Source organism: Saccopteryx leptura, unplaced genomic scaffold (genome assembly GCF_036850995.1).
Source record: "Saccopteryx leptura isolate mSacLep1 unplaced genomic scaffold, mSacLep1_pri_phased_curated manual_scaffold_22, whole genome shotgun sequence".
In the NCBI taxonomy this organism is placed as follows: Eukaryota; Metazoa; Chordata; class Mammalia; order Chiroptera; family Emballonuridae; genus Saccopteryx; species Saccopteryx leptura.
Window position 1 is genome coordinate 323,099 of NW_027095704.1, and position 27,042 is coordinate 350,140.

At 40.5% G+C, this 27,042-nt stretch overlaps 1 pseudogene; it reads right to left on the reverse strand.

Moving 5' to 3' along the window:
- The window catches only part of LOC136386943 (histone-lysine N-methyltransferase PRDM9-like), a 23,855-nt pseudogene extending 6,577 nt beyond the window's left edge, over window positions 1–17,278 (reverse strand).
- Window positions 17,279–27,042: the final 9,764 nt, after the last annotated feature.

A 27,042-nucleotide genomic window follows, 5' to 3' on the forward strand; every position in this document is an offset into this window, starting at 1 on the left:
GCTTTCCTCTCTGTCTCTCTCTTCCCCTCCCGCAGCCGAGGCTCCATTGGAGCAAAGATGGCCCGGACGCTGGGGATGGCTCTGTGGCCTCTGCCTCAGGCGCTAGAGTGGCTCTGGTCACAACATGGCGACGCCCAGGATGGGCAGAGCATCGCCCCCTGGTGGGCAGAGCGTCGCCCCTGGTGGGCGTGCCGGGTGGATCCCGGTCGGGCGCATGCGGGAGTCTGTCTGACTGTCTCTCCCTATTTCCAGCTTCAGAAAAATGAAAAAAAAAAAAAAAAACCCTGTTCAAGTAGCTCAGTTAGAACACTATTCCATTAAGCCAATGTTTATGATTTACTCTGTGGTCAAGACCCATAAAAGAATCAATCAATGATTGCATGAATGAGTGGAGCAAAAAGTCAAAGTTGCTCTCACATCAATTAATACATTAATCTTTTAAAGAAAGAAAACATCTAAGGAATAAGAAGATAAATAAGAACCAAGGAACAACAAAAAATATCTGAGTTACATTAGAAAACAAACACAGATCTGATAGTATAAATGAAAAGAGTAAAGAATAAATTAAAAACTTTAATCAAAAGGCAGAAGTTGCCATTCTAAGTATAAAAAATATATTAATTATACACTTCTACAAGAAACACAATTTAAATCAAATACACAATTGGGATAAAAAATAAATAAATCTACTGATCACAAAAACTAAAGAATATTTCAAAATGAATATGAAGCTATATAATGTCCCCTAATTTTTGTGGGTTTTGTATGTCATTGAAACTGACCAGGTCGCAATGTAGTGGACAGAGCATAAGACTGGAACACGAAAAACCCAGGTTAAAAACACTTAAGTTGCCAATTTGAGTGCAGGCTCACCTGCTTAAACATGGGGTCACCAGCTTAAGCATGGAATCATAATTAAGACCACATGGATGCTCACTTGAGCCCAATGGTCACTGGCTTGAGCAAGGGTTTACCTGCTCTGCTCTAGACCCCCTCTTCCACCACATTAAGGCACAGATGAAAAAGCAATCAATGAAAAACCAAGATGCTCCAACAAAGAATTGATGCTTCTCATCTATCTCCCTTCCTATCCCTCTCTCTGCCAACTTTCTCTGTTTCTCTTCCCTACAAAATTGCCATGAAAACAGTAGCTACACTGAAGCTATACTGATATATGATAAGTTTTAACAAAGAAAACTAAACATTTTATAATAATAAAAATCTCAATTTTCAAAAAGATGTAATTATAATCATATGGTACTCTTAAAAAAACCTCCAAAATATACAAAGAAAAAAAACTGTTAAAATTAAGGAAGACATAAAACAAAGCATGAACATAAATACAGGAGTGGATAAAGAAACCATAGAAGCTCACTACCTGTAAGACAATATCAAGTAGTTTAATATAAAACCAACACTTGAACAATGCAGGGTTAGAGGTATCAACTCTTACACAGTTGAAAAATATATATAACTTTAGACTCTGCAACCTATTCTATCCTCACATTCAACCAACCAGATTCAAATAGTATTTTCAAACCACAGTTAGACATCTTCAAAAGGAAATGTGAAAATACTATTTTCCACCCACAGCTGGTTGAATCCATGGAAATGAAACCTATAAATAGGAAGGGCCAACTCATTTTATTGAAAGTAAATTCACATATAAGTAGACTCATGCAATTCAAAACTGTGTTGTTCAAGGATCATCTGTATGTATAACTGTAGGAGTTCCAGAGGGGAAGAGACAAAAAATAATCAGTAAATTATTTTTTAAATGGCCATTTTGTTTCTCAGCTTGAACAAAACAATAATTTAAAGTTGTGAGGCTCTCAATAATGCCTGAGGATAATAACTCTAAACAAAATCATGCCAAAGCACATCATAAAATCAAACTACTAAAAACAAATAATAAAAAGTAAATTTTAGAAGCAGAAAGGTAAAAAGCATTACATATAAAGGAACAAATATAACAATAATCTATTATTAGAACCTGTGAAAACCAGAGATTAATGGAGTAACATCTTAAAAGGAGTGAAAGTAAGAAAATTCACACACATAAATTATCAAAACAACCCAAGTGATAACCTTTGGGGGGGGGGAGTAACAGCAGAGATTGCAGATATTAATAAATAAATATAAAATGAATGTTTAATGTAACAAAAACAAAATACCATTAGTATGACAAATAAAAATATAAAAATAATTTCAAATAAATCAGTAATCTAAAAACAAAAACAAAAACTAAATGATAAAACTTTAAAGTATTAAAATGAAAGGAGATAATAATACAAACATGTATTCTGAAATTTTTCATATACTTTGTATATGGTTTTAAAAAAGAAAAACAAAAAGATGATATAATTTAAGAGCTATCTACATATTAGGTTTTAAAAAATACATTGTTTGGCATGTCCTTAGATTAGTGAGAAAATATAATGTTGTATTTTGTTATGAAAAAAAATAAAAATAAACTTTCAATTACAAAAGGCAATAATTTTACAATCCATATACAGATTATGATCCAATAAATATTTTTAAAAGTTAAATACACACTGAAATAAAGATTAGCATATCATATGGAAAGCACTGCTACTTAAAAAAAATTCAAAGAAAACTTCTTTTATAAAAAGTAATATTTAAATAACAGACCACCCAGCATTCCATCTTTATTTAAGTTCATCTACAATGAGTATAAAAAAATCTCAATTTATTTCATAAAGCCCATTATTTTAATATTCAGAGTTGACAACGACAATAAAAAAACTGCAGACCATTTTAATACCTTGATTCTATATGTATAAACATAATGTTAGTAATTAACAGCAATCTGTAAAAAAAATATGATCAATGAAGCATTATATCAGGAATTAAATTATTTAACAGCACAAACATTAACAAAGTAATCTTATCAAAAAACTAAAATAGAAAGCCATATATTTATTATATAAATATTAAAATGGTATATGATAAAATTCAGACATTAATAAAAAATCTAAGAAAATTAAATATAAAAAGAATCATTTACCCTCCACGACAAAAAATGAAACAACATTCAAAACAAGCCAAACATTTAAAAAAAATTTAAAATCAGAAACCTAGCACCATTTTTCATAGAGGCAAATATTAAAAAATAATTAATGACACAGACTCTGGAACCAGACCAATTAGGTTTCAATTCTAAGCCCACACCCTTCTGAGTTATGCAGTTCTGGGTTAGTAGTTTCTTAGAACTGGAGTCTTAGCACAAATGGGAAAGATAATAATAGTACCTATGTTAAAATATGTTGAAAACTGCATATATTAATAGCTGTAAAATTTGACACACTTTAAGTCCTCAAAAAAATGTTAGCTATTATTATTAGTTACCAGTTGCATCAAAGATTTTAGAGCATTACTGTGTAATAAATAAAAATTTCCTTAATAATGAAAATGTGCTATATCTATAGTGTCCAATGTAGTAGCTAATACAATAGTTGGCAATTGAGCACTTGGATAGGAGCTTTGAATGTACAAAAATAAAAACATAAACAGCTACCCAACTTCAACTAATGAAAGAATGAAAAGAAAATCCTTTTTCAAAGCACAGATCTAAAACTGGACAAAACTGTCTCATACACATACAGTAATTACTCTAAAAAAAACCACTAGAGTTTCAGATAAAAACAGTGAGAGGCACAGGCCTTTCTCCTTAGAATGATCTTATGATTACCCACTCCCACCTCGATAGTGTGGTCTGCAAGCTTATTTTCACTAGAATGGGGAATGGCCATAAAAACAGCAGCTTAGACCCTGGCAAGGTAGATTAACTGGTTGCAGCATTGTCCTGATATGCCAAAGTTACAGGACCAATCTGCAGTCAGGAAAATACAAGAATCAACCAATGAATGCATAAATAAGTGGAACAAAAAATTGAGGTTTCACTCTCTCTCCCCCCTTTCTCTTTCTGAAATTGATAAACTTACAAAAAAAAACAGTAGCTTTGCTACCATATGAGGTAGAATCAATTACAAGAAAAGAACATATATGAAAACAGAAGCTTTAAATATAGATATCTCAGAAAAAAACAGCTTTGCTGTCCTTAGGTTAAGATCACAGAGCAAGTAGATTTCCCAAAGAAAATAAATATGAGATATTAAAAATGAGAGTCACAGAAGGAGTGAAATAATCTTTGCACACAAATCTGACCAACTAAAAGGAAAACTCAAGATTCCTAACCAGGCAGTGACACAGTGGATAGAGCATCGACTGGGATGTGGAGGGCCCATGTTTGAAACCTCATTGTTGCTGGCTTGAGCACGGGTTTATCTGGTTTGAGCAGGGCTCATCAGTTTGGGCCCAAGGTTGCTGACTTAAGCACAGTCTGCTGTGTCCCCCCTCCCAGTCAGGGCACATATGAGAAAGCAATTAATGAGTGACTGAGGTGCTGCAATGAAGAGTTGATGCTTCTCATCTCTCTCCATTTCTGTCTGTCTGTATTTATCTGTTCTTCATTCTGTCACTGTCACCAAAATAATAATGATAATAAATAAATAAAAAGACCCAGGAAAGCCCAGCAAATACAAGAGGGCAAGTAAAACTAAAAACTGGCTGCAACTTTGAATGTGATTTCAAAACTACAGAATCAATCATAAGTGGTTGTAAGGCTCATAGGTTCAAGATATTTGACCACAACTCCTGCCAATGTCCAGGCTGACTACTGAACTATGAAGATACAGGAGCAAACCCCAGGAAGCCATGCAAAGAAATACAACAGACAAACCAACATGTCTATATATATATAGAAAAGAGTCATCAGTGGCAACACACTGCATAGAAGATAGATTTTATACTTTAAGTCTAAGCAATCTACTAAGAAATAGTGACAACCCATAGAAAAATACAAAAGAATTAGCAGTTGCTACATTACCTTAGATATCAAGTTGTGGAAACCTTCAAAAAAACAGGCAATTGTAACCTAACCTCAGGAGTAAAAATCTTCAGTCAATAATCAACTGAACGCAAACACTGAAGTTAGCAGACAAAGATTTCAAAGCAGGCCCTGGCTGGTTGGCTCAGTGGTAGAGCATTGGCCTGGCATGCAGGAGTCCCAGGTTCAATTCCCGGCCAGGGCACACAGGAGAAGTGCTCATCTGCTTCTCCACCCCTCCCCCTCTCCTTCTTCTCTGTCTCTCTCTTCCCCTCCAGCAGCCAAGGCTACATTGGAGCAAAAGATGCCCCAGGCGCTGGAGTGGCTCTGGTCATGACAGTGTGACGCCCCAGAGGGGCAGAGCATCACCCCCTGGTGAGCAGAGCATTGCCCCTGGTGGGTGTGCCGGGTGGATCCCAGTCGGGTGCATGCGGGAGTCTGTCTGACAGCCTCCCCATTTCCAGCTTCGGAAAAATACGGAAAAAAAAAAAAAAGATTTCAAAGCAGCTAGTATAAATATTTCCAAGAATAAAAGGAACCTTTCAAAGCATAAAGTAAAATACAATGACAATGCATCAAACTACAGGAAAGTCTGAAGTGAGAACTAAAAATGATAACCCATAGAGATGAAAAGTACAATATCCATAGTAAAAATTTCATTACATATCTGGGCTCAATAACAGGCTCGAGTAAATTTGTTGATAGATAATTTAAAAGTATCCAAGCAAAATAGACCTGAAAGAGGGACCACATCAAAATTCCAACACAAATGTAATGAGAGTCCCAGGAAATGTGTTAGGAGTAAGAAATATAAAGAATAGCAAAAATGTTCCAAACTTTATGAAATACATTAATCTGAAGATTCCAAAAGTTAGAAAAACTTTAAATATGATAAATGCAAAGTGCACCAAACCTAAATATATCAATCAAAAAGCTGAAAGACAAAGAAAGACATGCTAAGAAAATCTTGGAAGCAAGAGAAAAGCAATTCATGACTTACAGAGTAATTATACAATTAACATCTTTTCTTCTTTTTTTTCTTTTTTTAAGTGAGAGGAGGGCAGAGAGTGAAATAGTCTCTTGCATTTGCCCCATTTAGTTGGTCATATTTCTGTGGAAAGTTTAGTTCACTTCTTCCCTGACTCTCATTTATAATATCTCATATAAATTTTCTCTTGGGAAAGCTACTTGCTCTGTGATCCTAGCCTCAGGACAGCAAAGCTGTTTTTTTCTGAGATCTCTATATTTAAAGCTTCTGTTTTTATATTTGCTCTTTTCTTGTAATTGAATCTACCTCATATGGTAGCAAAGATGCTGGGTTTTTTTTGTAAGTTTATCAATTTCAGAAAGTGAAAGGGGGGAGAGAAAGTGAAACATCAATTCTTTGTTCCACTTATTTATGCATTCATTGGTTGATTCTTGTTTTGTTCCTGACTGCAGATTGGACCTGTAACTTTGGCTTATCAGGACAATGCTGCAACCAGTTGAGCTACCTTGCCAGGGTCTAAACTGCTGTTTTTATGGCCATTCCCCATTCTAGTGAAATTAACCTTGCATACCAAACTTTCGAGGTGGGAGTGGGAAATCATAAGATCATCCTCAGAAGAAATGTCAGTGCCTCTCACTGTTTTTACCTGAAACTCTGGTGGTATCTTTAGAGTAAGCACTGTATGTGTATGTGACAATTTTGTCCAGTTTTAGATCTGTGCTTTGAAAAAAGGATTTCCTTTTCATTCTTTCATTAGTTGAAGTTGGGTAGCTGTTTATGTTTTTATTTTTGTACATTCAAAGCTCCTATCCAAGTGCTCAATTGCCAACTATTGTATTGGCTAATACATTGGGCATTGTAGATATAGCACATTTTTATTATTAAGGAAAGTTTCATTTATTACACAGTAATGCTTTAAAATCTTTGATACAATTGGTAACTAATAGTAATAGCTTCCATTTTGAGGACTTAAAGTGTGTCAATTATTACAGTTATTAACATATGCAGTTTTTCAACATATTTTAAAATAGTTACTATTATTATCACCCCCATTTGTATTAAGACTCCAGTGCTAAGAAACTACTAACCCAAAACCACATAACTCAGAAGGGGGTGGGCTTAGAATTGAAACCTAATTGGTCTGGTTCTAGAGTCTTTGTCATTAATTAATTTGTTATATTTGCCTCTTTGATAAATGGTGCTAGGTTTCTGATTTAAAAACATTTTTAATGTTTGGCTTGTTTTGAATGTTGTTTGATTTTTTGTGGGGGAGGGTAAGTGATTCTTTCATATTTAATTTTTTAGACTTTTTATTAATGTCTGAATTTTATCATATGCCATTTTGGTATTTATATAATAAACATATGGCTTTATCCTTTAGTATTTTAATAGGATTACTTTGTTAATATTTGTGCTGTTGAATAGTTGAATTCTTGATATAGTGCTTGGTTTATCATATTTTTTGACAGATTACTAAGTTAATTACTAACATTATATTTATAAATATAAAATCAAGGTATTAGAATGGTCTGCAGTTTTTTTTCCATTGTCTTGTCAACTCTGAATATTAAAAGAATGGGCTTTATGAATTGAATTGAAGTTTTCTTTCATATTCTTATTCTAGATGAATTTAAATAATGATGGAATGCTGGCTGGCCTGTTATTTAAACATTACTTTTCCATAAAAGAAGCTTGCTTTAAATTTTTTTAAGTACCTGTTGTTTTCATATGATATGCTAATCTCTATTTTAAGTTTAAAATTTTTTAGTGTATTATAATCTGTATATGGATTGTAAAATTTATTGCCTTTTTTAATTAAAGTTTTTTTATTTGTTTTGATAACAAAATACAACATTATATTTTATTAGCTGTCTAAGGACATGCCAAACCATGTATTTTTTAAAACCTAATATATAAATAGCTCTTACATTATATCGTCTTCTTTTTTTTTCTTTTCTAATCCCATTTACAAAGTATATAAAAAATTTCAGTATGCTTTTTTATTGGTTCATATTCAGTTTTATATATCCCCCAATTTTTGTAAACAGTATATATGATATACTCCACTATAACTTCATTTTTTCTGTTCTTTTTGCACTATTATTGTTTTATGCAATTTTCTTTTTTTTGAATCACTTAAAGAAAGAAATAATAGGTCTATAGTGTGTTGTATACTTACCTATAAAATTTAAACATACCTGTGTTCTTTATTTTTATATGCATTTTTTCAAATTAATTGTTATTATTTTTTAGTTACAATTGACATATACTATTATATTAGTTTTAGGTTTAGTCCCCAGTGATTAGACATTACATAACATGCAAAGTGGTTATCCTGATAAATCTTGCACCTGTCTGAAACCATACATAGTTATTAGAATATTATTGACTATATTGTGTATTCTTTACTTGAAATCACCAAGATTCTTCTAAATATTGGTGAAGGTTATGGGCACTGAGTCCTTCTGCCCTTTTCCTCCAGATGCCTACCCTTTTCATGTGGCCCCTCAGCGTCCCTTATCAGAATGTGGTTTCCAAATAATGAAGAGGTTGTGAGAGTGCAAGGACTGAGAGGGTGTCCCTGGCTAAGCCCGGGCTTCCAGGTACTTGGCCAGATACGTTTATTATTGGCCTGGACTTCAGCTGGGAATGGCAAGGACAGAGTGCAGGAGGGCCATCCTGAGCTCCAAGGTCTCACATGCTATGTGGTGGTGGCTGCAGAGAGGAGGGAACTGATAGAAATTTTGTATGAGACATGGGTCAAAATAGCACAGAGGCAAAGTGCTGGTCACACAGTGGGCAGGAGCTAACAAGCACTGCTTTCCTGAATCCTCACAGCCACCTAAGCGGGAGTGGTTCTCCCCATTTGACAGAGGAGGAGACTTAGTTTTTTTTTTTTTTTTTTGCTTGTAGATGTTGGAGCCATAAGTCAGCTCTTGTGTTAATTCTGAGCCTGTAGGAAACTTCTGTCAGGTGAAGTCTCAAAAAAAGTAAAAATGGGTAGAAGCAGACCTGTGCTCTGGACTGAATAACAAATTTTAAAATGCCATCAGACAGGGAGGTGGTAGAAGTGGGTAGAGCACTCTTAAAGGATCTCTTGTTGGTTCAGCACCTGAGAAGGGCCAAGCCACTTCCGCATTCCCCTCTTCTCCTATTCCATCCTATCCTATTGCCTGCCTAACTTCCACCCCAACTCCACCTTGGTTGAGTGCTTGACAAGCTGGACCATTAGTTTATGTGCAGGTGTTCTTAAAAAAATAACCAGTATTCAAAAATTTTAAGGACAACTTTGATGGCTGTATAACACAGGATACCATGTGTGTAAACTCTTCTGTCTCACTTTGGACCATCGTTTCTGGGTTTTGAATTAGGTTAGAATCAGTCCTTAGTTCAAATACCTATGAAATACAGATAACAATCGTTTCTGTCTCATTTGACAAATGGGAACATTAAGTGAGGTGGGGCATGTGAGAGTCTTAAAATAGAAATGAATAGCATGTCTGGATTCTCAATGAATGCTGTGGGCAAGAAAAATGTTCTCCGTTGCCTTTTATTTTTGTCTTTATTTTTTTCTATTTTTTTATTTTTATTGAATCAAAGGGGAGGCAGGAGGATAAGTGTAAGACAGAAGCATCGATCAGTTTCTGTATGTTCCCCAGCCAAGGACTGAAGTAGCCACCTCTGCATTGCAAGACAATGTTCCAGCCAAGCGAGCCATTCACCCAGGATGATTGCTGCTGCGTTTTGCATACATTTGGATTAAAACGGCCAAGGGAGTTTCTAGAAAAAACAAACAAAATTTTCTGCTGCCATCTCATGGATGTCTTGAAAATTACAGCTAGGTAAATGTCACCAGAAAAATATATTCCTCAGCTGCTATCCAATGTACATTTTGAAATTAAGAGCTAGAACACATAACCAGAAACTCTCAAACTGCTTTTGCATCACCTTTGTGTCTTTTCCCATTTTTCACTTTGCATCTTGTTGCATGCTTATGTTTTAGGGAACTCCATGTTTTATATTAGTCACGAGTAGTTATTCAAATACACAGAAACAGTTTGGTTGAGGGGTTGATATAGGATTCTAATAATTTTTTATATTTTCTTTTCTCACAGTATTTATTCTATAATGCATCTTATTTTCAAATAGACCTGCACTTCGTTTTATTTTTTTGCAACCCTATGAAAAACACGGATAAAAGGACTGACTGCAGCTCATGCTGATGTACTCTTTCAACAAGGCAGCAGTGAGAGAGCAGAAGTGAGAAGGGGGTTTCTGTGAAATGGCTTGAGTGCCACAAGAGCTTTGAAAAAAAAGTAAAAGAATTGTGGTGGCAAATTGCACCCTGAGATTCTCAAGACTGGGAAGTGATTGAAACTCAGCCAGGTTTGGAGCAGTATGCTTGTGGAATGTCAAGTGTGGTAGTAATTGTGAGAGTGTGCAGAGTAGGGCATGGAAGAAATTATAAACAAGTGCTGAGACTGGGCCTGGTAAAGGGTGTGGTAAAGGCAGAAGTGGGAGTGGGGCTTTGTTCATGACAAGATGGTAATGGAGGAACCAGGGTAAAAAGGAAAATGGTTCTGGCATGTTCATCTAGAAATAAATGGGGAGTATGTAAGGCAGACTTTATATAAAATAGAAAAGTTATTTAGGAAATGGAGAATTTGTCGGAATAAGTACAGAATGGAAAATGATTCGCGGGCAATGAAGAATTGGAGGGAGTGATGTAGCATGGGCAACAGGACCGTGTGCTGCATAGTGGAAAAAATTTGTGTGTTTATATTCCCTTGGTGGAATTAATTGTGAGCAAATTAAGCAGCATCAGCTGCTAACGATTTTAATTACTAGGGCTTGCAACTTTAATTAGGTGGTAGTGGCATCAGAAAATGGTCATTTGTTGATGAAGAAGTGATTTGGCTAAGAGTTCAACTAGATTTACCCTGAAAAAATTACTAAATTACCTCTCTTGTTTGTCTGGAATATGCAAAAATAAAAGAAAGACAAGGTGGGAAAATTTATGTTACACAACTGTGGTAGGAGCAAGGAAGTCGTCCAGATTTTAGCAGTGCATCAATGTGTTTATAGTCTTTCAATGTTGCAGCCATATATGGTAAAGTGGAATTGTGAAAGTTCGGAAAGGGGAAAAGAAAAGGAAAAACTGCATGTAGGCAGGCAATGCTGGAGAATTGTTTTCTTCCTCCAAATCTTCATCATCTCTGGTTGTTCATTGATGTGTTAGTGAAAGCCCTCCTGATAGGTGTGAAGTAACATCTTATAGCAGTTTTAATTTGCATTTCTCTACTGATTTCTAATATAAAGTATTTTTGTATGCCCATTTTTAGTGGGGAGTTATTTGAATACTCTATCACTTCATTTTCTAAGGTTTATAGTTTCCTATTTTGTTTTGACTTTTTTAGAAATCATGGTATATATTGCTTCAGTTCAGCTTGATGTTTCAACAATTTAATGGATTTAAGCAGAAACTGCTAGAAGGAGTCAGCCACTAAAGTGAGTGAGGTACAGGCTAATCTTCCCCTTATGCAGGCATAGGGTACCTGAGCTGCCTCTCTGACCCAAATGGCACTTGCATATTTTTGTTAGGGTACACATTTAGGATAAGTTTTACCTTATCTGAAAATGCACCTGAGATAGTGTCTGCTTCTTCTAGTCATGCTGAGGCTATTTAAATTGCTCCAGCAGCCAATTGGGAGGCACTGCCATGGAACTGAGAGAAAAAGATAAGACCTGAAAGAGTTTATATACAGAGGACCAGCAGAGGAATGTTTTGATTTGAAACATTGTGGGTTTTTTAAAAAATATTTTTTGTGGTGCAGGGCAGTGGGAATTTGCTTGAGAATTAGAATTATATGTTTATTTTTGCTTCGCTTTATATTACCAAGAAACTAAGCATATATGTGACAACTAGTAAATATGTCTTGTAAAATATTTAAAATAATCATGCTACCAGTAAATACAGCTCAACCAACAGCAAGATTGATTTTGTTTATGAATATTAATGTAAAGAATACTGGCATAACATATACAATTACATAATTTTGGTTTTTCCAGAATTAAAATTTTCTTAAAGGATTAGAATTCTAGTATATATCAATAAAGCTACAGAAAAATTAATAACAAAATGAACTCTGTATAAAATGAAACAAAGATATGTTACAATTGAATTAAAATGTATGATATACTGGGATAAGTATTTGCGAGAAAGAGAATTAGTTTTGTCTTAAAGTAAAGATTGTTGTTATTAATGCAAATTTGGTTCTATTTTATTTTGTTAAAAAAACAAACTTTTTTTATACTGTGTAGCACCAGATATTATAAATTTTTATCTGCCTATAAAGCAGAGATATTATGCTTTTATAAATTATGTTACTGATTTCTATTTTTTCATAGAGGTCTTCAATTCCTATAGGGACAATCTTCTCAATCCTAAGAACCAAAGATGTGATAATCATACATCTATCCAGTACTGATGTGACAGTACCGTTTTCCCAACACTCAGAAATAAAAGCTTTAGTGATTGCATGCCCCACTTTTTCATGTGTAATGGTGGAAATGGTCATACCTAAAAGAGAAAGGTGTTCAGTCAATTTAGTTGTTCATTTATTGCTTCTCATATGTGTCTTGACTGGGGTTCTTATGTTGAGCCAGCAACCTAGGGCTCAAGCCAGCAACCTTGAGATACTTTTGTTGACCCCATGCTTGAACTAGCAACCACAAGGTTTCCAACCAGGCACCTCAGTGTTTCTGGTTGATGCTTTATCTAATGTACCACCACTGGTCAGGCTGCCATGTTATCTTTAGATCCTCAGATCTTATTTATGTTATATTGAAAAGTTTGTTCCCTTGTACCAACTTCTCTGTTTTCTCCATCCCCCAGTTCCTGGCAGCTTCCACTCTGTTTTTGTGAGCTTGTCATTTTGGCTTTCCAATATGAGGAGTTAAATTTAGGAAAGGGTAGAATTTTACATATCCATATTCTCAGACATAGATAATTAAAAAATAGGCACTTTGAACATTTAGTGTATATAAATAATCTGGGATTTTGCTAAAATGCAGATTCACATTCTTTAAGTCTGGGACACAACAATGCTCTTTTTGCTGGAGATGAAGAAACCATACTTTGTGTAGCCTGGGACTAGACGCACCCAGGAGTGGAGGTGTGAAATGTGGGCCTTTTTTTCTGTGGCAACTGCCAAGGAACAAGAGAGGAGTCTCTGGGGACTGGGGTTATGGGGTGGGGGTTTGTTGACCAGGTCTTTTAGCAGAAAAAAGAAAAGGATATTTGTGAAACTGAGACCAGAGGTTTCTGTTCACCTCACCAAATATGCAGGAACTGAAAACAATGCTGTAGTATCTCAGACTGCAGCAAACACCAAGGAGCAGAAAGTAAATTTGAGGAGATAATGAAAAAAGTGATAAAAAAATCAAAATATAATGGTTTGACATGACTTCAGGGTGAACAATTCCTCCACATTTTTTTTGAGAAAGAGAGAGGGACAAACAGGCTGGAAGAGATGAGAAGCATCAATTCTTCACAACCGTAACCCTAACTTTAAACCTTACCCAATATAAATCTAACCCTAACCCTAACCCTCACCCTCACCCTCACTCTCACCCTAACCTTTCTAACCCTCACCCTCACGCTTACACTCACCATCACACTCACCCTTACCCTTACCCTAACCCTAACCCTGACCCTAACCCTAACCCCTCTCATGTCCCTCCTCCCAAGTTTCTGCACCCAGTGATCTCCTTCACCCAGCGCAATCAGGCTGGTTTCCAAGACCCCTGCTTTCATCTGCCAGGCCCGATCTCCTCCAGAGTTCCCTCTTAAGCGATGACACTCAGCCTGCCCTACCTGTCGGGTTTCTTCTACACGGCCCCGCCTTGCCCTTCCCCTCACTGCCTAGTAGGGCTCACATAGCCTTTGGCCTAAGTGGCCTTCAGGAGGCTCCAAGTTCTCCAATCGCCCTCTGCAGTTGAAAATGTTTTAAATGAGGACACCACAGGCTGCCTCCCCTTAGCAGCCCGTCTGAAACAGTGGAGGTCCACCTTCTCTCTACCTACCTCCCTCTCCCGGCACTTGCATTGACGCCCTATGTCTCCTGCACAAGCTTGTGGCTCTGTTTGGGAAATGGTAGTGCCTAGCGCGATCCCTTCACCCTCAAGGCATCTCTTGCACTGAGATCAGCCCCCAGACGAGCGCGAAATGGGCTGCAGGGCAGGATGGGTGGGACCAGCTTTCCTGCCTCATCAGCTGAGATTTCTGCATGGAGCTACCTTGAGGACTGATTTTCTTCTGAGAAGACAGGGCAATACCTAACTCCATTTAATCCCCAAGATTTACAGTAGGAAACTGGCTACAGTCTTCGGTTTTCAATTAGTTCTCCCCGCTGTCTTTGTTGTTCTTTTTGAGAGAGAGGCAGAGAGAGATAGAAACATTGAGATTTTCCTGTATGTGACCTAACCAAGTAATCAAACTGACAACCTTCATGGTCCAGGACAATGCTGTAACCAATGAAGCTATCTGGCCAAAGTTTAATTTTTATTGATTTACAGAGAGACAGAAAGTAGAAAGGAGAGAGAGGGGAGTGGGAAGGGAATCATTCATTTGTTGTTTCACTCAGACGTGGACTCATTATATATGCCCTGACTGAGGATCAAATCCCAAACTTGGTGTTTTCAGTTGATGTTCCTAACCACTTGAGCTAACTGGCAAAGGCTCTCTGCTGTTTCTTTTTTTATTATTTAGTGAGAAGAAGGGAGGCAGAGAGACCAACTCACATATGCAGAATCCACCTGGCAAGCCCAGTTAGTGGTGATGTTTTGACCATCTGGGTCATTGCTCCTTTGCTTAGCAACCAAGTGCTTCTTAGCGCCTGAGGCTGACACAATGAAGCCACCCTCAGCACCTGTCACCAACTCACTTCAATAGAGCCATAGCTGCAGGAGATGCATGGAGGTCACACTGCACTGCAAATACATCAACAGCAAACCTTCAAAGATTCACTATGTGGATATGGCCACAAGAAGCACACTGAGGATACTGTCTTGAAACACACACTAAAAAAACCAGCTGAGTACAACTATCCCCTGGGCCACCTCATTTCAATATTTTATGAGACTCCACCCTAGAAGCTGCCCCATGACCCAGACACTTCATAACCATCCTCAGTGCAACACAACGCTCCTCCCCTCCTGGAAACATTAACGGAATTTGAAAATACCTCCCGTTTCCTCCCTCTGCACCTTCCCTTCTGCACCCTCTCCCTTTGTACAGGACCTGCATTCAGGGCAGCAGCGGGCAGCACACTTTGGTCTCTCTCCTGCTCCAGTCTCCAAGCTCCCTTCCCTGCGACTCTCCCACTCATCCACAGTGGCCCCCTCAGGCTCGCTTGTGACCTTCCTGATTGAAACCCTTACTTGCTCCTCTTTCCCACAGGAACAACCTGGACACTGCCTAGACTCATCGCCAAGTTTCCACGACCAGTCTACAACGCCAGCGGGAAACGCGGGACCCACTCAGACCAGTGGAAATGCATCACCCCTAGGCTTACGAAAGAAGACTTTCAGAAATGGTGCCACTTCCCCCAAACTCCATACGTCCATAATGGAAGGTTATGAGCCCACATTTACATAAAATTATTTTTAGATTCTAGTAACCTTTCGTCCTCATTTTCACACAGCTATGTCATGCAACTGAGAATAAGAACCAGTTCTAAGAACACCAACAGGCTTCTCCTGTGACATGACAAATTTATGTTCTCATGTGCAAACTGTGTGCCCAAAGACAGGGTGCCGACCGACACTTCGCATGCAAACCCATAAAATGTACATTTTGGTGATTGTTTTATTTTTGTTTTTCGGTTTTTTTATTTTAGAGAGGATGGAAGGAGACAGAGAGAGAGAAAGAGAGAGAGAGAGAGAGAGAGAGAGAGGAAAAAGGAGCAGAAAGCATCATCTCCCATATATGCCTTGACCAGACAAGTGCAGGGCTCTGAACCCGCAACCCCAGTGTTTCGAAGTCGACGCTTTGTCCACTGTGCCAACACATGTCAGGCCTTTTTTGTGTTTTTTTTAAAATAATATCTATTTCCCAATCAAGGATTTCTTCTTTCTAAACTCAAATTTCACTGAGGTGACACATGCTGTTTCTTCCATCACAATGACCATGAGACATGAACAAAATTTCCTTTCACAGAAAGGGCATGAGGAGGCTCTTTTTCTTTTAATAATTTTATTTTTTTAATGGAACGACATCAATAAATCAGGATACATGTATTCAAAGATAACAATTCCAGGTTATCTCTACGTTCAATTATGTTGCATACCCATCACCCAAAGTCAGATTGTCCTCTGTCCCCTTCTATCTAGTTTTCTTTGTGCCCCTCCTCCTCCCCCTTTCTCTCTCCCTCTCTTCCCTTCCCCCTTAACCACCACACTCTTATCAATGCAGCCCCATGTTCATTGCAGCATTGTTCACAGTGGCCAGGACATAGAAACAACCAAAAAGCCCATCAATAGATGACTGGATAAAAAGATGTGGCATATATACACTATGGAATTCTACTCAGCCATAAGAAATGATGACATCAGATCATTTACAGCAAAATGGTGGAATCTTGATAACATTTTACGAAGTGAAATAAGTAAATCAGAGAAAAACAGAAACTGCATTACTCCATACGTAGGTGGGACATAAAAGTGAGGAGGCTCTTTTTTGAACACTTCTTTATAACATGCGGGGCGGATCCACTTCTCACTGTGCTTGCCCTGCCCCTCGCCGGCCCCACCTCTCGCTGTCCTTGCCCCTCCCCGCAGCCTGCTACACATAGCAGAAAGTCTGCTGAAATAAACCTTCGGATCTTTCTCCAATTCCTATTCCCTCTCCTTCACATTGTGTCCATGCGCCTTGCAGCCCCATACTGTCCTGCCCCCACCCCACGCCATCCCAGCACCTCCCCATGCCTCACTATCCCATAATAACCCCTAGCCCTCTGCCCCACCTTGTGTCTTCCTTGCCTCATCCCGCCCCACTCCTTCTGCTACTCCCTGTCCGCCATGCCCTTCGTCATGTGCTCCGCCCTGCCCCACGCCTTTTTGTGCCCCCGCCCGCTGATGGCCCAGCACCATCCCCACCCAGTAGCTGCCCTGGCGGCTGCAGAAGCCTCCGACTGGGCTCTAGGGGTGCTCCTCAGCCCTCCAAGTGTGGGCCACTGGGGCTGGGTCTAAAGAGTTGAAAAGACCCAGTGCCTCAGCGGTCAAGTGTCGGCGAAGATGGCCAGTTTACCCTGTTGAGCTGTGCGCTGCTCTTTGGCTTGGGGAGGGTTTGTCGCTGCCTCTCTTGCCACCTCTGTGTGCATTTTGCGAGTTCGTGTGTGTGTGTGTGTGTTTGCGTGTTTGCACGCATGCACTGCACCTTTGTTGGGTGCTGCTGGTCTTTCCACAAAACTCCAGGCTGTATTGGCCCAGAGGCGCCTCTGAAGTCATGCCTGTGGAATCTGGGTTATCGACATCATTCCTTTTTTTTTTTTAATTTTTCTGAAACTGGAAACGGGGAGAAACAGTCAGACAGACTCCCGCATGCGCCCTACCGGGATCCACATGGCACGCCCACCAGGGGGCGACGCTCTGCCCACCAGGGGGCGATGCTCTGCCCCTCTGGGGCGTAGCTCTGCCATGACCAGAGCTATTCTAGCGCCTGGGGCAGAGGCCAAGGCGCCATCCCCAGTGCCCAGGGCCATCTTTGCTCCAATGGAGCCTTGGCTGTGGGAGGGGAAGAGAGAGACAGAGAGAAAGGAGGGGGGTGGAGAAGCAAATGGGCGCTTTTCCTATGTGCCCTGGCCAGGAATTGAACCTGGGTCCCCCGCATGCCAGGCCGACGCTCTACCGCTGAGCCAACCGGCCAGGGCCTCGCCATCATTTCTTAAACCATGGAGAAATCTCAGCCTCTGCTCTCCGAATTCCCAGCTGAGTTGGTGCAGAATCCAGGGGCACTGGATGCAAAGAACGACAGACCCACCTCTGGGTGTGCACAAATGGGGAGAACTGTTTGTTCCTGAGCTCCTCAGTCCACCTAGAGGAGGCTTGCTTTTTTGTCATCTGTGAAAACACTGCTGTTTGGCCTACCATGTGCAGGACCCAGCGCTGAGTGCTAGGGATGCAAAACCGGCAGACTCTTAAGGGAACTGACAGTTTAAATGGGGAATGTTAATAGAATAGAAGAATACCTAAAGAAGCATTTTGATGTGGTACAGCCCCTCCTATGGGCTGGGAAGACTTTAGAGAAAAAGAGCATAAAATTGGCCTTTGAGTGATGCATAGGATTTCACCAAGTAGGAGGTAAGGGCTCCTGCGAATATTTCCAAACACTTTTGGCTGTAGTGATTGGAAATTCAGGCCCTATGAGGTGCTGAGTGCACAAAAAGCAAGTAGTGATGGTGATAGTGGAATTATTTGGGGGTTGAGATCTCCCTTATGCCTCAGAAAAAAAAAATAATTTTCTGATCTTTCCTAATGATGTGATGTGGTTACATTGAATGAGTGAATAAACAAGTGTAAGGATATATAGCCCCAGGCTTTTGAAATAATCAGAGGCAAACCTTGGATAGTTTGCTGGTTTGGTTCCAGACCAACCATGAAATAGAGTGAGCTGTAATCAAAATTTACTAGTGGAGGGTTTTTGCCATCAGTTTAAAAGAAAACAAAATAGGGCAACCTCTATGAATAACAATGAACTACACACAACAGAATGAGGTCTGCCTATAAAAGCTTCTGGTTTTCTGCTTCACAACTGTCTTCCCTGTATTCCCTTTATTTCTCTTTCTTCCTGCCAAAGCGTGGACACACGGAAGCTAGAGTGGGTACTGATGAGCTCTTCTAGACCCAAGTTTCTTTAACTTGGTCATGTAAGCCAGCTTTTAGGGAATCATTAAGGCTTAAACACAAAAACAGGAGAGACAGCCTCAATCATCTAGAATGATGTCATCAGAAAGTTCAGGAAGATGCCATTTTCACCTCTTTTTCCTTCTATTATTACCATTGCTTTTTTCACTTTAAATTGTAATCAGGAGGTGTCCTTGGCTGGATGGCTCAGTAGGAGAGTTTTGACCCAGTGTGTGGAAATCCTGAGATCAATTCCTGTCTAGGAAACACAGAAGAGGCAGCCATCTTCTTCTTCAACCTTCCCCATCATTTTCCTTTCTATTTCTCCCTTCCCCTCATGCAGCCAAAGCTCCATTGGAGCAAAGTTAGCCCCAGGCATGGAGGAGGGCTCCATGGCCTCCAACTCAGGTGCTAGAATGGCTCCTGTTGCAACAGAGCAATGCCCCAGATGGGAAGAGCATTGCCCCTTGGTGCGCATGTTGGGTGGATCTTGGATGGGTGCATGTGTGGAGTCTGACTTCCTTCCTACTTCTAAATTTGGGGGAAAATAATAATAAATAAATTACAAACATGTGGTATTAGCCTTTTTCGCATTTGGGGTCTCCAGAGATCCTCATCTCTGTGTGCTGCTCTAGACATTTTTTTTGTTGTAGCACCTAGTCATTATTTGGCTTCTCCACCTGTCTTGTTGCTTTTAAGAAAAAGGGACTGAGTTTTAACTCTCACTGGATCTCCAGTGCCTAGCATGGAGCTTAGCAGATAGTAGGTTCTTAGTAATATTAATAGAATTAATGAGGAAACAGAGGCCTACAGAGAACACATGTTTTCACCATGGTTTTGACTTATGTCAAGCCTTTATTTTGTTCCAGGCACTATGCTAAGTGCTTAACATGTAATATCTCATTTAACTTTCATATAATAACTTAGCATTTTAAATGAGGAAATAAAAGCATAAGTATGAAGCCGTTCACATATTCATAGAGCCTGCAATTATGCTGAGGTGTTCAGCCCATTGGATTTGACCTCACTCAATTGTCTGCTGGACCTCCATCCTGGATTGAGGTTTCTGGGGTGTGTGCTCATCAATACCCACTGTGTTGTCATGGGCTCCCAAGACTGCCTCCTTCACAAACTTTTTGGTTATCTCTAATATACTGTTGCCTAGCCTATTGTATAAAATACATATTACACCGTGCCTCATATTTCCTGTTACTCCCATGTAACAGCACCCCAAAATCTGTCACCCTTTAAAATTAGAATTTATCCATCATTTTAAAATTTTACTGGTGGCAGAGGAAATTTAGGATTAAGGGAGATCAAAACTATGAGGCCTGATTGTCACTAATAACTTAAAAAGTCACAGATGAGTTAAAACATCTGACAGAAAGCATTTAGTGGATTTAGGCTTCCAATATGAGGAGTTAAATTTAGTAACTGGTAGAATTTCTACATATCCATATTCTCAGATATAAATAATTAAATAATAGGGACTTGTCTTTATTTAGTGCATATAAATAACCTGGGATTTTGCTAAAATGCAGGTTCTCATTCTGTATTTCTGGGATACTACAACACTTTCTTTGCTAAAGATTAAGGAACCGTGCTTGGACTAGCCTGGGACTAGACACAGCCAGGAGTGGAGGTGTGAGATCTGGGCCTCTTTTCTGTGGCAACTGCCAAGGAACCAGAAAGGCGTCTCTGGGGACTGGGATTATGGGGTTGGGTTATTTTTTACCAGATTTTAGCAGGGAAAAGAAAAGAATTTTTGTGAAAATGAGACTAGAGATCTCTGTTCACCTCACGAGATATACAGGCAGTAAAAAAATGTTGTAGTATCTCAGACTGCAGCAAACATCAAGGAGCAGAAAGTTAATTTGAGGAGATCAAGAAAATAGTGATAGAAAAAAAAACAAATATAATGGTTTGACATGACTTCAAGTTTAACATTTTACCCCCCCCCTTTTTTTGAGAAAGACAGAAGGACAAATAGTCTGGGAGAGATGAGAAGCATCAATACTTCATAACCCTAACACTAACCCAAACCCAAACACTAACCTTAACACTAACACTCACCCTCACCGTCATCCTCACCCAAAATTTCACCCTAACACTCACCCTCACCCTAACCCTCATCTTCACCATCACCCTCAACCTATACCTCACCCTAACCCTCAACTTAACCCTAATGGTAACCCTAAACCTGACCCCTGCAAAGCCCCACCTTCCAAGGTTTCCCACCCAGTAATTTGCTTCACCCTGCCCTATCAGGCTGGCTGTCACGAACCCGCCCCTCATCAGCCAGGCCTCACCTCCTCCAGAGGCTCCATCTTCAGAGATGGCACTCAGCCTGCCCTACTTGACGGGCTCCTTCTCTATGGACCCTCCCTTGCTTTTACCCTCACAGACTAAGAGAGCTCACCTGGCCTTCAGCCTGAGTGGTCTTCTGGAGTCTTCAAGTGGCTCCAAACGCCATTCGCAGTTAAGAATGTTTTATATCAGGAACCACAGGCTTTCTCCCCTTAGTGGCCAGTCTGGAAAAGCAGAGGTACACCCTCTCTCTCCCTTCCTCCCTTTCCCAGCACTTGCGGGGATGCCCTGTGTCTCCTGCAATGGCCAGTGGTTCCTCTGCGGAAAGGGCAGTGCCTGGCATGAATCCTTCAACCTCAAGCCAGATCTTGCATTCAGACCAGCCCCCAGAGCAGTGCGTAGCAGGCTGCAGGGCAGGGTGGTCGGGACCATCTCCCCTAACCTATCAGCTGAGATTTCTGCATGGAGATACCTCATGGACTGACTTCCTTCTGAGAAGACAAGGCAATACCTAACTCCTTTTAATCCCCGAGTTTTACAGTAGAAAACTGGCTTTGGACTTTGGTTTACAATTAGTTCTCCCCACTGTCTTTGTTGTTGTTTTTGAGATAAAGAAAGACAGAGACAGAAACATTAAGATGTTCCTGTAGGTGCCCTAACCAAGGAATCAATCCGACAACTTCCGTGGTCCAGGACGATGCTCTAACCAACGAAGCTAACTGGTCAGGGTTTAATTTTTATTGATTTATAGAGATACAGAAAGTCGAAAGTGGAGAGAAGGGAGTGGAAAAAAACATTCATTTGTTGTTCCACTCAGCTGTGGACTCATTAATTATGCCCTGCCTGGGGATCAAGTCCACAACGTTGGTGTTTCCGGTGGATGTTTCTTATTTTCTGAGCTAACTGGCAAAGGCTCTTTGCTATTTCTTTCTTTTTTTTTCTTTTATTTAGTGAGAGAAAGGGAGGCAGAAAGACCAACTCCCATATGCGGGATCGACCCGAAAAACCCACTAGGGGCCAATATTCTGACCATCTGGGGTGTTACTCTGTTGCTTACCAACCAAGTTTTCTTAGCGCCTGAGGTGGACACCGTGGAGCCACCCTCAGCACCTGGGGCCAACTCGCTCTAATTGAGCCATGGCTGCAGGAGAAGCATGCAGTAGCACTGCACTGCAAATACATGAACAGCAAATTTTCAAAGAGTCACTGTACGGTTATGGGCATGGCAGCAAACTGAGGATACTGTCTTGACACACACACTGGAAAAACCAGCTGAGATTAGCTATCCTGTGGGCCACCTCATTTCAATATTCTATGTGACTCCCCCTAATAGCCACCCCATGACTGAGAACCTTCATAACCTTCCTCACTGCAACACACTGCTCCTCCCTTCCTGGGCACATTCATGCATTTTGCAGATGCCTCTCCTTTCCTCCTTCCTTCCCCTCCCTTCTGCATCCTCACCCTTCCCACAGTACCTGCACCCAGAACAGCAGCAAGCACCACATTCCAGGATCTCTTCTGCACTGGTCTATCAGCTCACTTCCCTGTGACTCCCTCTATCAGCCAGCCACGGTGGCCCCCACAGATTCTCCTTGGACGTCCCCCTACAGAAAGTTTTCCTCCCTTCAATCCCCCACAGGAATAGCCTGGACACTGCCCAAAATCGCCTCGAAGTTTCCGCGATGTGTCTACGACACCGGCTGGAACCACGGGCCCTATTCAGACCGGTGGGAATGCATCCCCCATAGGCCTACGACTGAAGACTCCAGAAAAGGGCACCATTCCCCCCAAACAAAAGTGAACAACCTACCTGAAGACTCCATAGCTCCATAACATAAGGTTATGAGCCCCCATTTACATGTAAGATTTTCTCCGTGTTTAGTACACTCTCATTCTCATTGCCACAGAGCTATGTCACGAAACTCAGACTAATAACCGGTTCTAAGAACACCAACAGGCACTTTCTGTGACAAGACAAATTTATGTTTTCATATGCACACTGTCCGCCCTCACAGATGAGGTGCTGGCAGACAGTTCGCATCCAAATCCATAACATGTATTTATTTTTGTTATTTTATTGTTGTTTTTGGGTTTTTTTCTTTTAGAGAAAAGGGAGGTGGTGAAAGAGAAAGAGAGAGAGAGAGAGAGAGAGAGAGATTGAGAGAAAGAGGAAAGAGGAGCAGGAAACATCAACTCCCATATATGCCTTGACCAGACAAGTGCAGGGCTCTGAACCAGAGACCTCAGTGTTCCCAGGTCGACGCTTTATCCACTGCACCAACATAGGTCAGTCCTTTATTTATTTATTTTTAATAATATATTTTTCCCAATCAAGGATTGCCTCTTTCTAAACTCAAATTTCAGTGAGGTGACAAATGCTGTTTCTTCCATCAAAACAACCATGAGACTTGAACAAATTTTTCTTTCACAGAAAGGACATGAGCAAGCACTTTTCTGAACAATTCTTTCTAACATGCGGAAAGGTTCTGCTACACCTTGCGCTGTCCCCACCCCTTGACATTTTCTCCCCTCGCTGTCCTTGCCCCATCCTGCGTTCCTTTTCATATCGCAGAAAGTCTGTGGTAAGAAACCCTCGACTCCCTCTCCAATTCCTATTCCCTCTCCATCAACTTGTGTCCCCATGCCTCGCCTCATGCCAACCCCGCTTCTCCCTGCTTCTCACTATTTCTCCCCACACCATAATCACCCCTCACTGTCTGCCCCACCTTGTGTTTTCCTCATGCCTTCCCACCCCGCTCCTTCCTCTCTACACTGTCTGCCATGCCCCTGTCATTTGCTGTGCCCCGCCTTGCTTTTTTTTGTGCCCCCGCCCTGCACCGTCCCCATCCTGTAGCCATCATGGCGGCTGCGGAAGCTGCCTCCTGGGCTCTGTGGGTGCTCTTAGGCCATTTCAGTGCAGGCGGCCAGGGCGGAGTCTAAAGGGCAAAAAGAACCGAGCGCCTCAGCGGTTATGTGACTGCAAACATGGTCACTATTTCCATTGAGCTGCACGCCGCTCTTGGGCTTGAGGTGGGTTTGTTCCTGCCTGTATTGTTGCAGCCTCCGTGTGCATTTCTACGAGTGCATGTGTTTGTGTTTGTGTGAGTGTTTGCATATTTCCGTGCATTCACTGCTCCTCTGTTGGGTGCTGCTGGTCTTTCAGACCACCTCCAGGCTATCTTAGCCCATAGGCACTCCTGATGCCATGCTAGAGAATCTGGGTTCTTGCCATCATTTTCCAAAACTTGAAGTAAACTCAGCCATCACTCTCCGCTTTCCCAGCATATTTGTTTCTGGTTCCAGGGGTGCTGGTTTCAAAGATCAAAGGACCCAGCTCCAAAGAACAATCTGTTTGTTCCTGAGCTCCTCAGTCCATCTGGAGGAGGCTTCTTCTTTGTAATCTGTGAAAATGCTGCCATTTGATCTACCCTGTGCGAGACCCTCACTGAGGGCTGGGGATGTAAAACTCGCAGACTCTTAAGGGAACTGACAGTTTAAATGGGAAACATTCACAGAATAGAAGAATATCTAAAGAAGGCATTTCAATGGGGTACAGCACATCCTACGGACATAGGAAAAACTTCAGAGAGGCAGATCCTAAAAGTGGGCTTTGAGTGATGTACAGGAGTTCATCAAGTAAGAGGAAGGGCTCCTGAGAAGTTTGCCAAGCTACTGTGGCTGTAGTGTTTGGATCTTCAGGACCTAGTGCATGCTGAGTGGACAGAAAAGCAAGTTATTATAGTGGTAGTGGAATTATTTGAGGGTTGAGCTCTCCCTTATACCTCAGAAAGAAAGATAAATTTCTGATCTTTCCTAATGATGTCATGTCATTACATTTAATGAGTGAATGAAAAAGTGTAAAGATATACAGCCCCAAACTTTCGAAATAATCAGAGGTAAAGCTTGGATAGTTTGCTGGTTTTGTTCCAGAACAACCATGCAATAGAGTGAGTTGTAATCCAAATTTATTAGTGGAGGGATTTTGCCTTCAGTTTTAAATGAAAGAAAAAAATAGGGCAACATCTATGAAGCACAATGAAGCTACACACAATAGAATAAGATCTGCCTATACAACCATTTGGTTTTCTGATTCACAGCTGTCTTCCTTGTATTTCCTTTATTTCTGTGTCTTCCTTTCAAAGCTTGGACACACTGAAGCAAGAGTGGATGCTGATGACCGCTTCTAGACAAGAGTTTTTTTTGTTTTGTTTTGTTTTTACTTTGTCATGTGAAACAGCTTTTAGGGAATCATTAAGACTTAAAGACAAAAACAGGAGAAACAGCCTCAATTATCTAGAATGTTGTCATCAGAAAATTCAGAAAGATGCTATTTTCATCTCCCTCTCCTACTATTTTTACCATTGCTGTTTTCACTTCAGATTACAGCAGGTGTTGACCTTGGCTGGTTGGCACAGAGATAGAGCATCAGCCCAGTGTGTGGAAGTCTTGGGTTCAATTCCCGGCCAAGACACACAGAAGACGCAGCCATCTGCTTCTTCAACCTTCGATCTCTCCTTCCTCTGTATCTCTCTCTCTACCCCTCCTGCCACACAAGCTCCACTAGAGCAAAGTTGGCCCTGGGTACAGAGGAGGGTTCCATGTCCTCCGCCTCAGGAGGTAGAATGACTTCTTTTGCAACAGAACAATGCCTCAGATGGGCAAAGCATTGCCCCCTGGTGGGCATGTTGTGTGGATCCCAGTCAGGTGCATTAGTGGAGTCTGACTGCCTTCCCGCTTCTAACTTTGGGGGGAAAAATAATAAATAAATTACGGACAGGTGGTATTAGCCTTTTTGCATCCGGGTTCTCCAGAGTTCCTCATCACACTGTGCTGCTCTAGACATTTTTCTCTGTTGTAGCACCTGGTCATTATTTCGCGTCTCCACCTGACTAGTTGCTTTTAAGCAAAAGGGACTGATTTTTAAGTATCACTGAATTTCCAGTCCTAGCATGAAGCTTAGCAGATAGTAGGTGCTTAGTAATATTTATTGAATGAATGAGGAAACTGAGGACTACAGAGAACACGTATTTCCACCATGGTTTTTGACTTATGTCAAGCCTTTTTTTGTGCCAAGCACTATGCTAAGTGCTTAATATGTAGCATCACATTTAACTCTCATATAATAACCCTGCTTTTCAAATGAGGAAATAAAAGCATAAATATGAAGCAGTTTACTTAGTCATAAAGCCTGCAAAGAGTGCGGAGGTGTTCAGCCCATTGGTTGGAACCTTTCTCAATTGTCTGCTGGACCTCCAATCCTGGATTGAGGTTTTTGGGGTGTGTGTTCATCAAGACCCACTCTGTTGTCATGGTTCTCCCAAGAATCCCTCCTTTCACACACTTTTTATTTATCTCTGATATACTGTGGCCTAGCCTAATGTATATAATACAGTATGGTGTGCATCATTTTTCCTGTTACTCCCATGTAACAACACCCCAACAACTGCTACCTTTTGTAATCAGAAATTCTACATTATTTAAAAATTTTACTGGTGGCATGGGGAGTTTGGGATGATTGGAGTTCAAAACTATGTGGCCTGATAGTCACTAATAACTTAAAAGGTCACGAGTGAGTTAAAACAGCTGGCAAAAAGCATTTAGTACATTCTGGCTTTTCAATATGAGGAGTTAAATTTAGTAACTGGTAGAATTTCTACATATCCAAATTCTCAGATATAAATAATTAAAAAATAGGGACTTCTCTTCATTTGGTGCATATAAATAACCTAGGATTTTGCTAAATGAAGATTCTAATACTGTAAGTCTGGGAAACTACAACACTCTCTTTGCTAAAGATTAAGGAACTGTGCTTGGAGTAGCTTGAGACTAGACCCAGCCAGGAGTGGAGATGAGAGATGTGGGCATTTTTTCTGTGGCAACTGGCAATGAATTAAGGAGGAGTCTCTGGGGACTGGGATTATGGTGTGGGTGT